The 15,426-nt window shown below is 45.8% G+C and overlaps 1 protein-coding gene across 1 annotated transcript in view; it reads left to right on the top strand.

The window, feature by feature from the left end:
• The window catches only part of CHD7 (chromodomain helicase DNA binding protein 7), a 122,655-nt gene that overhangs the window by 44,922 nt on the left and 62,307 nt on the right, over nucleotides 1–15,426 (top strand). The window lies entirely within an intron of this gene.

Here is a 15,426-nt window from a genome sequence, read left to right as displayed (position 1 = left end):
ATCCTGGTGCTTGCCATTGCTTGCCTCTGGCTCTGCCAGTCGTCACTCAAGAGGTTCTGGTACTGAATGGATAGATGGCCAAGATATCAGAGGTTTTATTATTTTGTAATTAATGCCAAGTGGCTCTGCCCATAAATATTTGGAGGCAATTGTTGGAATGCAGTGGTAACGACAGGATGCTACAATAAGCTCAATAAATCACACAAACAGCTGTCCCAGGCAGTGTCCTGGGCCTGCGTGGAAAGCAGCTGCTCAGCAGCCCCTTCGCCGCTGCCTGCCGGCTGCTTCCATAGCCGCTCAGCACAGCGTGAGCTGGGGCTGGGAATCAGATGGATCTGCTGCAGGGGGGCAGCTGACAAGGAGTGGTTACGTGGAGCAGCTCAGCAGCTGGGAGAGGCTTCCACGCTCCCTGTGGAAGAGGGGAGGGGGAACCATAGGGTGGGGTAGCCTTAGGAGAGGAGGGAGATCAGGGGCTAAGCTGGGGAAGGACGCTGTCTTTCTTCAAGGGAGGTAGAAGCTCTTCCCTGGAAGGGGCAAATAATATCTTCAAGACAATCTTTCTCTCCCCTGCCCCCTTCCAAATGGGTGTGAAATTTTATACCTGTTTTGACCCTTCCTCTCCTGCCACATCCAGGCACAGGCTTTGTTTGGAAAAACTAAATTACAGTTCTCAGATGAACATGGAGCTGTGTGTTCCTCCTTGAGAGAGCAGCTCTTCATGGTGCCTCTTGTGCTATTGACTGCAGGTAAGCAGGATGAAAGAGGAGAGAACTCAAGACTACATGAGAAAAATCCAAGGCAATGAGCAGATATTTGGGAAAGGGGTAATGGGTCCATGGAGAAATCAGTGCTGAATCTCTGGGGATCAGAAAAAGAAGTACAAGATGTGTTTTTTATCCAGAAGATGAGAGCTAACACATCTAGCAGGAAAAAACTTGAGAGGAAATTGCAGAAATGGTAACTTAGAGATGTGTAAGACTGGAGAGGAACAAAACCCAGCATCAGCTGGGATCCTCTGCAATTAGTGATAGTGGGGCTGTGGGAAGAGAAGACTTCAGGCTGACTGTACCCCAAAGCTGAGGTGTTTTTCACTGGCATTAATTCTTTGTTTTCATCTGACCATCCAGTAAACCTTTTGATTTTTTGACAGCAAGAGGTGCCTTGGAAGGAGCAGGTTTACTTGTAGAATGGACAGGCTTGTTAAACATTCTTGGGACATTTGTTTCCCTTTTATCTGAAGGGGTAAAACCCAGACAGCTCAAGCCTTCAATGAGCTACAATCCCATTACAAAGTCCTAACTGCAGATGAATAGCTTGAACAAAGGTAAGTGCTGAAACAAAAATGAGAGGAAAACCACATGATAACTCCAGCAATTTGATTAAAATCAGTAATTCAAACAGTAGCAGCTAGCCAAGAAACTTCTCCTTTAGCCTGCTTCTGTGAAGTTTTTATTTGGTAGGAGTTATTGCTAACATACCTTCCCATTAAGTAATTAGTTTGAGACCTGACTGCAGTAATGAAACCCTTGACAGGCATGCATTTCCCACTTGAAAACTGTTTGGATGAAATAAATATTGTTCAGGTCAAAGAAAACTCAACTCCTCCCCACCCCCTGGGGATAGCTGCAGATGTGGGAAACCCCTGCTCTTCAAACCGAGCAGAGGATTTGCAGCTCTCCCGTCGGCATCGTGGTTTGCCCTCCACGTCAGCTGGCAGAGAAGTGTTCATTGAAGAAGAGTTATTTCAACGACCACTTTGGTTCCACAAAATGGACAGAGGCAGTGCAATGGAAATGACAATGTACTTTTGAATCAACAGAAGCCATCTTAGTAATTATTTCTTTCAGTGATTTGAAGCTAGCCTTATCATGGGAAGGCTGTCATACTTGTGGTTAACCAAATTGCTGGGTTGTTTTTAGCTATGTTGGAAGGAAAGTGAAGTTCTTTTGCTTTTAACTTGGATTTTAAAAGAAAAGCCATGTAGATTCTAGGCCTTAAAGTCTTTTTTGTGTGTGTGTGTAAAGCTTCTAATGTATTTTGGCTGGGAGATAGAGCTGGTGATTGAGAACTTGATTGGTTTACATTAATAGCTGAAATCTAGATGTGGCTGTCGGGAAGCTTGCTAGCAGTGAGTTGCTGGTTTCATTGGAGCTTGATAGGTCTATTAAAGACATCACAGTGTTGGGCCATGCAGTCAGTGGGCTTGGTTTTTCAAACCCTCTTCTGAAAGCAAAGACTTCTGGATGAGCTCTGTGGCCATGTGGTGGGAAGGTGGGTGCTGCTGTGGCCAAGGTGCAAAGCAAAGGGTAGGAGGTGGAAGGAGCTTGCTTGTTTTCGTAGTGGAGGCATCTGTATTGGGCTTGTGGGCTCCTGCTCTCAAAATAGATCTGGAAAAGGGTGAAAAGTCAGAGGGCAAAGTGTACCGCTGCTGTTAACATACTTAAAGCCAAGTGCTGATGTGGTGTAGAGCCTAGAAACAATGAAACTAAGTAATTAGAAATACAACAGGAGTGTCAATTGTGTGGCTGCAAGCTGTGTGAGTCCAGGCATGCTCTGGTCAGGTTGAATATTAGGAAAGACATCTTCACTAAAGGGGTAGTGAAGCCCTGGAACAGGCTGCTAAGTGCAGTGGTGGAGTCCCCATCCCTGGAGGGATTGAAAAGCTGTGTTGATGTGGTGCTGAGGGACATGGTTCAGTGATAGACTTTGTTGTGTTATGTTTACAGTTGGGCTTTATGATCTTAAAGGTTCTTTCCAACCAAAATGATTCTGTGATTCTGTGGTGCCTGGGCAGTGAAATAGCAGACAAAAAACCTGTCCTTAGAAGCAGACTCTCGGTGTTAGATGGCTGCCTGAAAATGTGCTCTGACAGCCAAAGAAATGAAGTGCTAGGAATTGGTATGGAAGTAACAGAGGAAGGCAAAGCCGGTTCCATGCTGTTGCATGGAGGCATGCTGTGCCCATGTGGCAAGTGCCATAGCTCTGGGTCCCTTCCTCAGGGCTCAGAAAATAAAGTAACACTTGAAAAACAGAGAAGGATGATTTGGGGGGAAGAAGAGAGAGAAGGTGAAAGCCTCTGAAATTGAGTGCAGTGGGTACACAGAGAAGGTGACTGTGAAACCAGGGCTGTTTGTCACCTGCTTTTGTCTCCTTGAAGTCTTTTAAGGTGTTCAGCAAATGATTAGGTGGTGAGCTCAGAACTGCACATTAAGGTGCTGATCTCCGAGATGTTGTGGAGGAAAAGACATCATTTGATAATCATGAGGGCACCAGATTCAGTTCAGCAGCTCAGTGCTGCAAACAAGTGCCTCAGAATTCGTTGGGGTGCATGTACTGCGTGCATCTTTGGTTCTTGCACTCCTCCACAGACTGCATCAAGAGGGGCTAGCAGGTTAGACAGGCCTCTGGAGGTCTGTGCTTATGAACTCCTATTTTCAGAGTTTTATGAGGGACGGAGCAAGTGCCAGAGCTTTCTCTGCCAAAAGCAGGCTATCCTGGGTGTGCTGTTGAACTTATTTACCCACAGCTACTGTGTGGGCTGAAGTTTCAAGTCCTGTTCATTAATCATGTTCCAAATGTGTTTATAATCAAACACAGGAATATTTAAGTGACAAACAGTTACAGCATAACCTCCATGCTTGACTAACTGGTAGGACTCATCGGAGGGCACCAACAGCATTGAAGGATGCTGGGTTGTGTTGTCCAGCTTCTTGTGGAGAAGGAATTCATTGTGTGTGTTACAGTTCACTGCCAGGTTTACTCTGCTGGCTCTCCTGGCTGTGGGCATGTGACTTTGATTTAAATCACAGCTCATAGCTGTGTTTGGGCTGAACACATTCTTTTGAAACTTCCTGCCCTCCCTTGCAAGGGGAAGAGGCAGGGAAAGTCCTGCTGAGTCACCAGCTGGGACACCCCTGTCACAGACCCTTCCTGCATTTTCAAACCCCGTGTTGATGGCCCAGTTTAATTTATACTGGGAGGTACCTGAGTAATGGAAACTACTGGAATGGTTTGATGCAATATTCTAACCCAGCAGAGAGTGCAGGATAAGTCAGGTACTGCTGGCACACCGAAATGAAGTTGACTTTCTCCTGGGTATTCGTTGTAAGGTCTAAGAGTAGCAGGAAGAGACTGACCCCTTCTCCTTAATATCTTCACAGAGGTCTCCATAAATCACATGCTGTCTCCACAACCATTGTTCAGTCTCTGTCCTGTAATTTTATGTATTATGAAGTGGTATCATTTCAAACTGTTAAGATTTTCCCCATAAATTAATATTCATAAGCAGTGTCCCACAGCTCCAGAGAAAGCTTTGCTTTTCCTTCCCTAGTGTTTAGCTTTCTGAGTGGTTTCCAGTCAGTAAGTAGAAGACCTCCAGATTTTTTAATGTTTTTTAAATTTTTAAACATTCTTGGGTACCTTTTGATACAGAGGTGCCATATGCACAGAGCCTTGCATCTGGGAAAGCACAACCCCATGGACCAGTATAGGTTGGGGACTGACCTGTTGGATAGTAACATAGGGGAAAGGCACCTGAGGGTCCTGGCGGACAGATGGATGCCCATGAGCCAGCAGTGTGCCCTTACGGCCAAGAAGGCCAATGGCATCCTGGGATGTATTAGAAGGGATGTGGCTAGTAAGTTGAGAAAGGTTCTCTTCACCCCCCCCAACTCTGTAAAGAGTGCAAGCTGGAGCAGAGGAAGTTCCATGAGAACATAAGGAAAAACTTTCTCACTGTGAGGATGACAGAGTGCTGGAACAGGCTGCCCAGAGAGGTTGTGGAGTCTCCTTCTCTGGAGAGATTCCAAACCCACCTGGATGCATTCCTGTGTGACCTGCTCCAGGCGATCCTGCTCTGGCAGGGGTGTTGGATCTGTGGAGGTCCTCTTCCAACCCCTAACATTCAGTGATGCTGTGCACAGTCAGCAAAATCTCATGACTGCCCCTGGAAATGCTGGTTTCCATTTGCAAGCGTTCATAGAGCAGCAATTCAGTGCTGCTTAGCAAGGTTGTTGAAGGTGCCAGAATAAATGGAATGAAAAACCTCACTAATACTGAACCTTAATTGAATTGTGCATTATTTTTGTATCTAGGTAAGCCTCTCTGTGTGTGTATTTATGTAAAATAGATGTTAAACTCCAAGGGCAAATCAGAAGTTGTGCAGGATGACGAAAGGAAAGCTGAGAAGAAAATCCAGTGTTCATCTAAAAGTAAAGCCTGATAATTGTTGGGGGTTTTTTGCCTTAAAGTTTACAGACTTCTGTATTTTATGGAGGCTCTGAAGAACTCCTGTATTGGAGCCATGTATTCAATGTAATTAACAACAACTTCCCAAATAAAAGTAGACCATTAAAGCTACCTCTGGTTAACACTGCTGAAGGTATTTCACCTCTAGAGCAGAAGAGTCTCTTACATGGACAGCCTGATCCATCCGTGCTCAGTTTTGGGCCCTCACTACAAGAAAGGTGCTGAATCACATCCACAGAAGGACAATGAAAGTGGTGAAGGATCCTTGTGAGGTGTGGCTGAGGAAATTGGGGTTGTTTGACCTGGAGGTGCAGGGGAGATGACCTGGCTCTCTACAGCTGCCTGAAAGGAGGTTGGAGGTCGGTCTCTTCTCCTTAGGAACAAGCAATAGGACAAGAGGAAATGGCCTCAAGTTGCACCAAGGGAGGTTTAGGATGAAAGTGAGGAAAATTTTCTTAGCCCAAAGGGTTGCCAAAGCCTGGCTCAAGGCTGTCCAGGGCAGAGGTGGAGTCCCAATCCCTCGAGGGTTTTAAAGCTGTGTAGATGTGCTGAGGGACATGGTTTAGTGGTGACCTGGCAGTGGTGGTCTGCGAGTCTATCCAAGAAATGCTTGATTATTTCTTTAACTCCAGTGGCAGGCTTAATAAGGAACAAGTTGTAGGCTAAGTAATATGTCCTGCCTTTTTATTGTGGATCCTCCTCCTGGTCTTTGTCCTGCTCTTTCACATGGAATGAGACTTCCATTTGTGCCTTTGCTTGTGTCCTGAATAAAAGTGTCACAAACTTACTTCATTTTTATGGTGCTAGATATATTGCACAGGTGATAATGTGGACTGGATTTTGGGAACAAATAGCTTGCTTTGATTTTCCTTTAGAGATGCCATCTATAAATATTTGGTGCTTGCTTTTGTCCACAGAGTTGTAAAGTTTGGTAGCTAAGGAGTGAGATTAACACCCTTGTACATTTCACAGTGATTAAAGCTTCTGTTTGTACAGATCTTTCCTTTGAAATGCTCCCAATTCGCAGATGTGGTTTAAAAATGGTGAAGCTCCTTCTTGGGAGCTGGTAGGAGCTAGGAGCAGAGGTGGAAATGTGGGCAAGAAGTGGTGTCCAGGGAGAGGGTAGCAAATGGCTGAGCTGATGGAGTAGTGCTGAGCAGCAGAAACAGAGGGACTGGCCAGGATCTGTTATGATGTGGGCAGAGAAGTTCAAGAAGTCTCCCCATCTCTCCTGCACCAGCTGCTAGTCACCTGCCTCTTCAACCCATGGCAGAGGTGGCCATGTGGCAGGTGGGTGCCCATCACAGCTCTGCACACTGCTTCAGGGTGCACCTTAGTGTCCCCATGCTGTGGGCAGAGTCCACTGATGGCATCCCAGCACAGCTGTGTGAAGCCAGTAACAATATCTAATCTCCTTAAGAAAAAAACAATCCATGCAAATAAAGGTGGCCAAAGTCTGTGATACAGAACCTGAGCTCCTCTGCACCAGCACGCCTGATCATCTGGTGACCTGGCTTATCTGGCCACCTCCCTTTGGCCCAGGTCACATTCCTGGCATCTCCTCACTCTGGTTCAAAGCAGGAAATCCCACTTCTTGTGGGTAGTGGTAGAGGTTAACCTGAGATCTTTCTCTGATCTTCCACTGTTGGCTTGGGAGGAATCTTTGTTCCTTTGCTTCCATCAGCTGTTCATTCCTGGATCGGTATCAAGAGCCTGGGTGCAACTCTTTGCTATCCTCTTCCTCAGCAGTTTTGCTGTGTTAGCTGAGCCAAGGAGATGGCAGCAGCTCAGCTATTGCACTGAGGAAGCACAGAAAGGAAGACCTGCTGGCAGCTGGGTTCATACTGCATGGCTTGCTGCTGTAGAAATTAAATGTCAAAAAGTCTCAACTTCTGGAGCTTGGCAGGGTGCTACGGAATATTATGGGGCCTACGAGAAGGCTGCAGAGGGACTGTTTCCAAAGGCCTGCAGTGATAGGATGAAGTGCAATGATTTGAAATGAGAGCAGAGCAGATTTAGATTGGATGTGAGCAACAAGTTCTGCACCATGAGGCTGCTGGAACTCTGGAACAGGTTGCCCAGGCAGGTAGTTGAGGCCCCGTCCCTGGAGATATTCAAGGTCAGGCTGGACAAGGCTCTGAACACCCTGCTCTAGTGGAGGATGTCCCTGCTCACTGCAGGGGGGTTGGACTGGATGCCCTTTGGAGGTCCCTTCCAACCCAACCTATTCTCTGATTTTCTGCAATTAAAAGGTTAATAATCATAGAATCACAGAATGGTCTGGGTTGGAAGGGACCTCTGAAGGCCGTCCAGTCCAGCACCCAATCACGAGCTCTTCAAGAGGGCAGCGGTCTGCAGCACCAAATGAATCCTTTCTCTGTGGCTCTAACATGATGTAGGGATTTCCAAGCACCTCTTAAATTTCACCTTCCACTTGTGCTCTTTTGTTAAAGACAGGCTCCTGCTCTTTTCATGGGAGAGGAATATTTTCGTGTGCAACGCAAGAGTTCCCAAAAGGAATGTATACCCACCTCCAACAGACTTCTGCCTTGAAACAGACTGAATAATTTAATCAGTTGAATCAGAAAAACATTAGTCAACTTTAATTGTGCTAATTAAATTGTGGTTTATTATGGCTCTGCAACTCCCACAGCCGAAAGAACACAACGACCACAGTAACTGAGAAGTTAATTCTTCTCTAGATGTTTGGATTTAGTGTTCCTGGAAGAAAAGGGAGAGAGCTTCATAACAAGTTTCATAACAAACTTCTTATTAGCCAGTTGTCCATGTGAACTCTGGTTTTTCCACTCTCCTATGCCGTCTCCTTTCTCTCCAGATGGCCCTCCATCCAGTTCCATTCTGGTCCCTCCTATCTCTTTTGGCCCTGCAGGGCTCTGATAGCTGTGATAATCCCCTGCCTTTCCCTACCCCTGAGAGCTGGAGGATATGAAGGTTTTATTTTTGGAAGAAATCTTTCTGTACCAGCCAATTCTTGCTAGAGATACTGGGAGGCTTATTATGTGCAGTGCCTCTCTGAGTTTAAAGTGACCCCTTACCACCAAATGCTGGCATCAGGGTTGAGTTGTACAACAGGTTTATGAAATACCCAGGCTAAACCATCAGGCTTTAGCTTTTTCACTTGTATCTCACTCAGTTTGTTAATGGGGTGTTGCAAATGTTTCCTGGTGCAAGCATGGTTTTATTCAGCAACTTGGGCTAGTGGAAGGTGTCCCTTCCAGAACTAGATGATCTTTAAGGTCTCTTCCAAACCAAATCATTCTATGATTCTGTGACTTTTTTTTACAGTGAGGGTAGTGAGACACTGGCCCAAGTTGCCCAGAGGTACCTCATCCCTGGTCAGAGATACCAGAGGTACTCCATTCCAGGTCAGGTTGGTTGATGCTCTGAGTAACCTGCTCTTGTTGAAGATGACCCTACTGACTGTGGGGGAGGTTGGGCTAGATGACTTTTAAAGGTCTCTTCCCACCATTCTGTGATCGCTTCAGGGGCCAGTCCCAGCAGTGAGTTCTGTATTGGCTGATCCAAAATGGTGTAGCCTCACCTCACCTGGGAGTAATGGACCCTACAGTGCCACTCTTTCTTTGTTTCATGGAAAGACTGAAGAGGCTGTACAGAAAAAATTGTTTGCCTTTGGGTTTGAAGGGAACTGGGCATAACTGAGCCTTCCTGTGGAGCTGCAAATCTTGTAGTGGAAGGTGACGATGTGAAACCACAGTTACCCGAGTTGTTTGACAGGTTAGTATGAGTAAGTCAGCTAGAAAAAGATGGCTTTAGCCTGTGGTATGTACCCTCCATGTCTGTAAACTTCTTCCATGAGAGAACCTTTGAGTAACTTGAGTCAGAGGGAATATGCTGGCAGGGCAGGCAAACCTGGTCACTGTTTCCATTTCACAGGGTGGAAACCTGCAGCTGGGTGGCTGTGATTTCAGGGGTGGCCACAAACCACCTCCCTCTTTCTCCTCACCACCCTGGGCAGGCTCCTGTTGGGTTTCTTGGTGCTCTGAGGGAAGCCTTCCCTTGAGAAAAGTGAAGACTGCTTGTTGCTCAGCTCCTGCACACGTTCTTGGCTGCCAGTTTGACTCTCCTATACATTTAGATACCCTCAAAAAGGCAAAAGCCTTTGGGTACAGTTTGCTGTTCTGCTCTGTCTTTTAGTGTATCCAAAATGAGCACTTTGGAAAGTGACTTGAACTATCTTAGGGCTTCAGCTAACTATCTTTAATTGGATAGTCAAAAATCCTGGTGCAGAACTGTGAGGACTAACTTAAAAGCAGTATTAAAAGCAGTATTAGCTGTGCACATGAAGAGACCTACCTTTCTTCAAGCCTAGAAAACCACCAATTTGTTTTCTACAAGTCACAAAGACAAAGTTGTTGAAATCTTGATCCCTGTGGTTTCCTTTGAACTTGGGAATACGTTCCCTGGGCTGCAGATGCTGAAGAATTAGGTGCTTGTATTCATAAGTAAAGCAAAGAAATCATTGTCTAAGTGGAGAAACCCAGATAATAGTCAAGAAAAGCTGGGCTGCAGAGAGCTGAAGTATCCTCTGCAGGTTGTCCTGCTCTTTCAGTGATTAACTGCTCAAGTCTGATATACTTCCCACTAGGTGTAAAAGGTAAACTGCTCCTCTCTGCCTTGTGTACAAACGTAGCCTAAAGCAAAGTCCTCCTGTAACCCACACCGTGGCCTCATTGGGAGAAGGGGTTTAAAGTGTTAATTAATTGGTCTGGAGAGCCTCAAAGCAGGCCAGGGGCTTCTGGTCTGGGAGCTCTGGGGTAATTTTTATGGAAAACAATTATTGTTGGGGTTCTTTTTGAGAGAAGAATTTGTTCTGTCTTCGTTTATCCTTGTTGATCTGCATCTCTCGCATTGAGGATGTGTTTAGTCTCCAGCTGCACAGCCTTACTTTGCTTGATGTAAACATAAATGAATCTTAACATGAGAAACGAACACTCAGCATGAGGAAAAAGCCTCTGTACTGTGAGGGTGACAGAACCCTGGAGCAGGCTGCCCAAGAGAGCTTGTGGAGTCTCCTTCTCTAGAGATACATAAAACCTGCCTGGACACGTTCCTCTGTGAGCTGCAGAGGGGTTGGACTCGATGATCTCTGGAGGTCTCTTCCAACCCCTAGCATTCTATCATTCTAACAATCAGGGGTACAAGAACAACAACTGCTGAAGTGTTTCAGGGCAAATCTGTGAGGGCTTTGCACTGGAGAGTTGAATCTCTGTGCTAGTATTTTGAACTTAGGAGTTGTCCACAAACTTCCAAGCATCTCATTGCAAACTGGGATTGTGAGTAATAAGCACAGGCTGCTCTGCTGCTGCTGGAGTGGCAGCTGCGTAATGCTGAACGGACACCTTCCTTTGCAGGAACATTTAAAAGGACTAATTCCTCTTAGTCATCTGCAATCCTCTTCCCACAGCTTGAGCTCAGGGCTATAATGGAACCCATTAGAGGCAAAAGGTCTGTGACTCAGCCGTTGAGCCATGCAAACTCTTGGCTTCTTTAATGGGCACCATTAAATCTTTTAGTAGTTTTTTCTCTCATAAAACAGGTATTGTTGGTGCAAGGTGTATGGCTGCTGAAGATACAGTGTAGCTTTTGGCCTCTGATGGCCAGGAGTTATCAACCCTCGGTGTTTAAAGGCTGGTTAATTGGAGAGACCTTGCTGGAATTACTGCTTTTCCATAACTGGTTAGGAGCTCTCCAACGGAGTGCTACAAGGGTGATTGGATTTCTCCTGTGAAGAAAGGCTGAGAGCCTTGGGGCTGTTTAATCTGGAGAAGAGAAAGCTGAGAGGGGAATCTGATCAATGTCTATAAATACCTGAGGGGTGGCTGTCAGGATGAAAGTGATGGTGGCTTTTTGGTGGTGTCCTATGATAGATACAAACTGGAACCCAGGAAGTTCCACCTCAACATGAAGAAAAACTTCCTTGCTGTGAGGGAGCATGGGAGCAGGCTGCCCAGAGAGGTTGTGGAGTCTCCTTCTCTGGAGACTTTCAAGACCTGCCTGGATGCATTCCTGTGTGACCTGCTCTGGGCTGATCTTGCTTTGGCAAGGGAGTTGGATCCATTGACCTTCAGAGGTCCCTTCCAACCCTTCCCATTCTATGATTTGGGTGATTATTTGATTCTGTAGCAGGCTGTGTTGTTTTGGTTTGTTTTAAATATATGGGGAAGTGAACATGGAAAGAGCTGTAGTTTGGGAAGGGGGTCAGATGTCAGTAGAGCAAATGCAAAGAAGTTAAATGTTTGAATCCATGTGTGTGTTTGTAAATCAATATGTATGGAAGAAAAGAAAGTAGCTTTTCATTCTTCTGTTGTTGCCTACCCACAGACTTAGATGTGATGCCTTAGAGCTTTAAAGCTGCTGTGAGCATCAGTGCCTCTGGGAGAGGGGTGTGAGGAGAGCATCCAGAAAAGTGTAGTTGTTTGTTACCACCTGCCTTAACTGAACCTAAGTTGTGGATGCCACCTCCCTGCAAGTGTCCAAAGCCAGTCTGGATGGGGCCTTGAGCAGCCTGGTCTAGTGGGAGTTGTCCCTGCCCGTGGCAAGGGACTTGGAACTAAAGGATCTTCAAGGTCCCATCCAACCCAAACCATTCTGTGATTTAGAATGTCAAAATGTGAACTTTTAAATACTTTTAAGTCTTCTAGTAGGAAGTGAGCTCACCTGCACTGTGAGATGCAAACAGCAACATGCCAAACACTTGGAGATTTACAGTAGACTTAAATGGGAGAGACAGGAGGGTTGAGCCACTGCAGATATCATGGCATCAGAAAGCATTTACCCAGTAGGGCTGTTTGGAAGAAATTCTAGACAAGGCCCTTTAATCACAAGTCAGAAAATGTAATGATTAAAATGATGATAATACAAAGGTTTAGACTGGCTTTTCATTGCCTTGGTGGTGCCTGGTGGATTTTTGCAGGAGAATTCTCTGTGGGTTGTTTTTTTTTTTAATTCACAAAATTCCAGCATAGTGGTGGTTGGAAGGGACCTCTGGAGATCATCCAGTCCACAACAGGTTGCCCAGGATCACAGTGTCCAGGAGGGTTTGGAATCTTTTCAGAGAAGGAGACTCCACAACCTCTGCGGGCAGCCTGCTGCAGGGCTCCAGCAGCCTCACAGCCAAGAAGTTTCTCCTTATGCAGAAGAAAAGCCTTGAGTGCAAGTTGTAGGGTTTTTTTCTTTGAAAAGAAAGGTGCCAGTTGCAGTCATCCAGATCAAATACTGATGAACTGAAAGTCTGTCAGCTCCAAACTGAAAGCAAAGTGCAGTGCCAGTGCCAGCAATGTTTCCTCCAGTGCTTTAAGCTTGTTTCCCTTAAGCTGGGACACTCAGTCTGCAAAAACTTCTGATGAAACGAGGGGAAGAAAAACCCCAAACACCTTACTGCAGACTGTGGAAGAATTTATTACTTAAGGTTTTATTACTTAATAGAAATGCTTATTGGGAGAGTGCCCTGGGACTTCAGTGGGACTTCCTTTCTAGGGATAGGAATGAAAAAACTCAAGGGTTCAAGTCCTTTGTCACATCTGTTGAAATCTTAAACATCCAAGGCCATTGCCCTTTTCTTGAGCTATTAGAATGTGATGGATATTTATAGCTTTGGGGAAAACTTACTCTTTCTTCACGAGGGCTTGCAGATAGGAGAAGTGCTAAAGTTCTTCATAAGGGCTCTCTCTGTGTGTTGGTCATTAAACCGGTGAGTGATGCATTTTGGACACGTTCGGGTTTCTCAAGCGTGTGCTTAGCAAGTCTCGAGTCTGATGGGGCAGCTTTTTGAACAACAATGCTGGGCTTTTATTTTTGTAGGTGTGTAAGGAAGGGGTGACAGAGCACTGGAGCAGTTGTGAAGTCTCCTCAGGAGAGATTCCAAACCATTCTAATTCTGGGGAACCTGCTGTGGGTGACCCTTTGGCAAGGCTGTTGAACTGAGATGATCTCCAGAGATCTCTTCCAACCCACACCATGCTGGGATTCTGTGTCTGACATGATGTAAAAAAACCACAGAGAGTGGTGCCAAGTAAATGGGCTGGGTCAGTATGCACTGATGTCCACACTGCTCCATCTGTGCTCCTCTCTGCTCCTAGTGAACTTCATGACAGTCTTTACTGCAGCTTGGTCCTTCTGATTCACCGTTGAAAAGTATTTCGTGTTGTCCTCACAAGCAGTGGACCTGGGCTCACAGGATGTCTGTCAAACAGGTTTTATTTCTGAAGCTTGTCTTTACTTGATCCTTAAGTGCTGCCTGCTGCAGAGCAGGCAGGAAAGAAAACCTTCTGGCCTGCCAGTCTTTGACTTCATCTAGTTAAAAAACCAACCCAAGCATTCTGCTTTTCTCTTCAATGTTGTCTTCCTTCCTTAGATAAAAGTGCACTTTAATTGATGCAAAGCACGAGAAGATACAAAGTGTACTTCACCCTCTCTTTTTCCTTTTAACCTCAATTTCTATCTCAGTTTACCTGAACTGAGATAAAGCAAATTATTTATTAGAGGCTTTGCAAATGGAAAAATAAAAGCTGTGTCCCTTCTGGATGTAGATTTACACCTTAGATATTGATGGCATGTAAGAGTGTGTATCTCTCAGGTAGCTCTGCCTCATTACCTTTCACTTTGTGTTTTTTAACCTATGCAGCCTGTTAACTAAGTTTCCTGTTAACTCTTCTGGAGGTTAGAAAGGGTGTTGGCGGGGAAGAAAGTACCAGAACCAAAAGGCTTTTGCTGTAGTGGTGTGAAATGCTTTTGCAGTTGCTGCTGCTGGCAGCGGTGGAAGCAGAGACAGAACCTTTCCGGCTGTCTGCGGTCAGGAGCAGCGATGCTGGCACCACCTAGGCCGGTCTTTGATTTTCTCCTTAGTCATAGCCCTGGTGCCGTTCGCTCTGCGTGGCTGTGATTCAGAGCTGATAACAGCAGAGGAACGTGTTGATAGAAGCAGATGTGAACTAATTAAGGTCTCCCTTAAAATGGTTCTCCCAGTGACTTTGAGTCTTCTGTAGCAAAAGAACATTTCAGGTGACATTTATCACTTTAATTGCTATGGGCAGGCTGTGAGGGCTTAATTCTTTACAGTGAGGGTGGTGAGACACTGGAACAGGTTGCTCCCTCCCTGGAGGTGTTCAAGGCCATGTTGGATGAGACTATGAGCAATCTGATCTAGTGGAAGGTGTCCCTGCCCATGGCAGGGGGGTTGGAACTAGATATCTTCAAGGTCCCTTCCAGCTCAGACTGTTCTGTGAATCCAGGAATGTACCTAGTCAGGACTCTTTTGTTGGGGTTTCTTTTCCTGGGCAGGGGACAAGTGTTAAGTGGAAATCATAGCTGGTACCAGAGCATCATAAATGTGGTGATGGCAATCCAGTGTGATGTACCCTTCAGAGAGGATGGATCTCTGTGTATCTGATTGTTCAGTAGCTGAGTGGAGGAGTCTTCTGCTGGTGAAGGGAAGAGGCTGCCTGTGTAGGACTTCCTCTCCTCCTTCAGGGCTTTGGATTTCAAAGTGTAGCTGTAAAATGTGCCTGAGATGGAGAGGATGTTGACATTTCACTGCGTTGGAGGAACTGCTTCACTTTCACAGTGGAGCTGAAGGTGTGGGGAATGTGGAGGTAAGCCCAAGGGAACCAAGCCAGCCTGTCTCTGTGCTATAACATTAGGTTAATCTTCGTAATGCTTATGAAGGGAGCAGTAGCAGTAATAAGATCATAGCAGCTTCAGTATGAATGTTTTGGGTTGATTTGTGTGTTTCATCCTGATGCTTTCTTACTTTGCTGCATGACTTCCTTGTCTTGCCTGGAGATGTGCAGCCATCACTTTGGTTTAAAAGGTTGAAAAAGACTGGTATTAGACCTGGATATTCTCCAAGGAATTCCCTGGTAAGCACTAGATATCTGATAGCTGTACTGGGGCATAACTTCACAACAAAAATATGTCTACTCCACTCTGCTGAGATCCCACCTGCGGTGCTGGGCCCAGCTCTGGAGTCCCTAGCACAGGAGAGACATGGACCTGTTGGAGCGGGGCCAGAGGAGGCCACACCAATGATCTGAGGGCTGGAGCACCTCTGCTGTGAAGTGGAAGGTGTTAGGAAAAAGGCTTACAAGCCATTTTACAGGGGGACTCTTGCTGCTCTCCCTGCCAGTTTCCCACTTGTGC

This window comes from Dryobates pubescens, chromosome 3 (assembly GCF_014839835.1).
Source record: "Dryobates pubescens isolate bDryPub1 chromosome 3, bDryPub1.pri, whole genome shotgun sequence".
NCBI classification, from domain to species: domain Eukaryota; kingdom Metazoa; phylum Chordata; class Aves; order Piciformes; family Picidae; genus Dryobates; species Dryobates pubescens.
This window is presented reverse-complemented; position numbering and strand designations above follow the sequence as displayed.